This window comes from Capricornis sumatraensis, chromosome 1 (assembly GCF_032405125.1).
Source record: "Capricornis sumatraensis isolate serow.1 chromosome 1, serow.2, whole genome shotgun sequence".
In the NCBI taxonomy this organism is placed as follows: domain Eukaryota; kingdom Metazoa; phylum Chordata; class Mammalia; order Artiodactyla; family Bovidae; genus Capricornis; species Capricornis sumatraensis.
Window position 1 is genome coordinate 114,026,997 of NC_091069.1, and position 4,143 is coordinate 114,031,139.

General features: G+C 39.4%; 1 pseudogene; it reads left to right on the forward strand.

Annotated features, from left to right (window-relative positions):
* The first annotated feature begins 2,188 nt into the window (after window positions 1–2,188).
* On the forward strand, window positions 2,189–3,576 carry LOC138088040 (nucleosome assembly protein 1-like 1; annotated as a pseudogene).
* Window positions 3,577–4,143: the final 567 nt, after the last annotated feature.

The window sequence follows — 4,143 nt, forward strand, 5'->3', positions numbered from 1 at the left end:
CTCAGCTTGAGGAGATAGGCCACTAGCTTAATGCTAAAACTGAACAATTATGCCTTAGGCTGGTGGAACCCTAAAGCTTCTGACCGTTTGTCTTAGGGCCACAATGTCTGGAAGTCTGGACTATGTGTTCAAAGCTGTGCACAATGGCAAAGAAGTCTATGAAAATTATCCTTGTTTTGTCCATCAGGGTTTGACCCTCAGGGATCTGCTAAAGAGATTTGACCTTAGGCAGTTTGAGGAGCTGGTTCCCAGCACTTGAGAGATTCTTCCTTCTGTACTGGTGCTGCAGCCTGAACTCATTCAAAACAGGCATTCAGGAAGGGAAGCTTGGATAAGCTGGGACCTCTGAGGCTGAGATAGACCCTCTGAGGTCAAGCTGGAGCCTAGGAGATGAGTGGACACACAAAGATGGACTGGAACCCTCATCTATCTCTTAATGCCTCAAATGCCTTACTTTGATAAGGTGGGGAGGGGTTGTCTTGTAGAAGAATCTGGTGATTTGTGATTCACCTGGCCCAGGAGTCAAAGATGCAACTCTGGAGAGGTGTCTACAGTAGGGCAAGGAGATTATGTAGGCTCCAATGCTGAATGCTGCCACCGTGCTTAGATACTAGATTGATTGTGGGTATGTAGCTACAGCGTCTCATGTCCAGTTCAACCACAAGAAATTCTGGTCGCTGCTTCACTTCTGTCTCTTAAATTTCATGCAAGATGCCTCTTGTCATCCACCCTCAAAAGAATTATGTGGGGAAGAAAGTCTGGAATATGGTGATCCATTCCACTTGACACAATACACATCTACCACATCACAAAAATATAATTTCAAAAAGTGTAGTCCAGGGCTCTTTGGAAGATTGTTTCATCTTAGAGTCTACATATCTTTACCAAACTGACCCTCACTTTCTGTGTTCCATGCTTAGGATGACACCACATTCACACAGTTGTCCAAGCCAGATACCTGGTAAGCTTTGTAGATTTCCCCCCCCCGCTTCCAGTAAATTTAGCTCTAGTGCCCATTCTACCCTGTAAATGTGTATCTAAATCTTTTCCTTTTTTGCACTGCCATTACTTTAATCTAGCCATCAGCACTCACCATGAAATTATTGCAATGACATGATGGGAGAAGGCCTCCCAGTTGCTAATCTTATACTCCTTTAATTATTTTCCTTACTGCTATATGAATATGATGTCTAAAACACAATGACCTTCTGCTAAGTTGAGAGTCATTTGATGTCTCCTCCTATTATTAAGGATGAAATCTCAACTCACCGTGGCATACAAGATCATTCATAATCTGAACAAACTCCTCTTTCACTGTTTTCTCACATTAAAATGATTTATAACACATTTATAAGGCAAACAGCATTCTGCATTATTTCACATCTCCATAACTTAGTTATGCCATTTCATCTGTCTTCTCCCCATTTCTTGCACAATGTCAGTTATTCCTTCTCCAGGATAACTTATGTTCATTCTTAGAGTTTGCTCAAATTTTAATCTTCTACAGGTTCCTCTTCTAAATCTCCCCTTGCCAACTCCAATTTGAGCAGGGCTGTTCTCCATACTCTTATCAATCCCAGCAGCCTAGTCTGTGTATGGCATAGATTTATCACATGTTGTAATTTACTCTGGGTTTATTAATGCTAGTAATAGTTATTAAGGTATTTGAAGGTTGTTGAATATAAACTATATACCATACAGTGCTCAGAACTTTACTGTGTCACTTGTCTTAGAAAAAACCCATGAAGTGGGCATTATTACTGTCCCTATTTTATTTTTTTTATAGCCTATTAACAAGGTTGTAATAGTTTCAGATGAACAGCGTGGCTGACTCCTTTTGCTGTTCACCTGAAACTATTGCAACGTTGTTTATATATGTGTGTGTGTGTGTGTGTGTGTGTGTGTGTCGTGTATCCATTCTTCCCCAAACTTCCTTCCCATCCAGATTGTCACATGCCATTGAACAGAGTTCCTTGCGCTATACAGTAGAACCTTATTCATTATCCATTTAAAATATAGCAGTGTGTACATACCATCCTTATTTTAAATATGGAAATTTCGCTTTTTTAGCGCCATCTGCTCGCGGCGCAGCCTCCTGCTCCTCCCGCTGCCGCCCCGGGTCACTGCCTGCGCAGCTCGGGCCGCTCGGCTCCCCGCGCTCGCCACCGACACTTGGCATTTGTACAACATGGCAGACATCGATAACAAAGAAGAGTCTGAACTTGATCAAGATTTGGATGATCTTGAAGAAGTAGAAGAAGAAAAAACTGGTGAAGAAACAAAAATCAAAGCGCGACAGCGGACTGTTCAGATGATGCAAAATCCTCAGATTCTTGCAGCCCTTCAAGAAAGACTTGATGGTCTGGTAGAAACACCAACAGGATACACTGAAAGCTTGCCTAGGGTAGTTAAAAGACGAGTGAGCGCTCTCAAAAACCTTCAAGTTAAATGTGCACAGATAGAAGCCGAATTCGATGAGGAAGTTCATGATCTTGAAACAAAGTATGCTGTTCTTTATCAGCCTCTGTTTGATAAGCGATTTGAGATCATTAATGCCATTTATGAACCTACAGAAGAAGAGTGTGAGTGGAAACCAGATGAGGAAGATGAAATTTCGGAGGAGCTAAAAGAAAAGGCCAAGATTGAAGATGAGAAAAAGGATGAAGAAAAAGAAGATCCCAAGGGAATTCCTGAGTTTTGGCTGACCGTTTTTAAGAATGTTGACCTGCTCAGTGATATGGTTCAGGAACATGATGAGCCTATTCTGAAGCACTTGAAAGATATTAAAGTGAAGTTCTCAGATGCTGGTCAACCTATGAGTTTTGTCTTAGAATTTCACTTTGAACCCAATGAATATTTCACAAATGAAGTGTTGACAAAGACATATAGGATGAGATCAGAACCAGATGATTCTGATCCCTTTTCTTTTGACGGACCAGAAATTATGGGTTGTACAGGGTGCCAGATAGATTGGAAAAAAGGGAAGAATGTCACTTTGAAAATGATTAAGAAGAAGCAGAAACACAAGGGACGTGGGACAGTTCGTACTGTGACCAAAACAGTTTCTAATGACTCTCTTTAATTTTTTTGCCCCTCCTGAAGTTCCTGAGAGTGGAGATCTGGATGATGATTCTGAAGCTATCCTCGCTGCAGACTTTGAAATTGGTCACTTTTTACGTGAGCGTATAATCCCAAGATCAGTGTTATACTTTACTGGAGAAGCTATTGAAGATGATGATGATGGTTATGATGAAGAAGGTGAAGAAGCGGATGAGGTAATGTTTACCAAATGAGCAAATAATTCTCTGTTTAACACACTGAGAAGCAAATTGAGTGACTCATGTATTCCATTGGTATATTCATTATTCCATGATATGGGATAAAAACGTTTTTTTTTTTGAAAAACGTGGTTTTAGAATTCTACATCCAAGCAATGTATGTATGAGGTTTCAATAAATAAACTGCAAAACTCAGAACACTTTTTTTATTTCAAATAATTCTGTTCTGCTGCAGGGTTATCAGCTCTTTGAAGAAGTCAAAAGCTGCAGTAAACTTTTTCAACGTTGGCTGCAGTAAATCTTTTCAATAAAAACTGTCTGGATGTCTCAAGTTGTGTTGGGAAATTTTTCATATTAGAAGCTTTCAAATTAAATTGCATTGTCACCAAACTCTGTAATCATGAAAAATCTGTTGACTTATAGAGTAACTTGTATTAAATTCTCCCTACATTAAAAAAAAAAATATGGAAATTTCCTCAGAAGTTAGTTTACTCCCAATTATACACCTAAGAATAGAGGTTCAAACTTAATCTCATTCATCTCTATGCCATTGGTGCCTTGGACAGAATCTGGTTAATAAGAGATATTCATCAAGTGCTTTATGAATGAACAAGTCAATGAACACTAATTTCAGTCTTTTAATATAGCCTTTCTTAGGTTTTAACATCCTAAATCAGAAAATGGTCTTCAAGCTGGTAATATTAGTCTTTAAGAAAACCTGGTGGGCTAGACATTGTTTACTTAATAAATTTTCTGAGCCCTTCTCCCCCCCAAATAAAGCAACCACTGCCTTTGAGTTAAGAAAAAAAAAAAAAAAAGAAAGAAAGAAAACCTGGTGGGAGATAGAGTTTTGAGCAGGCAGGCT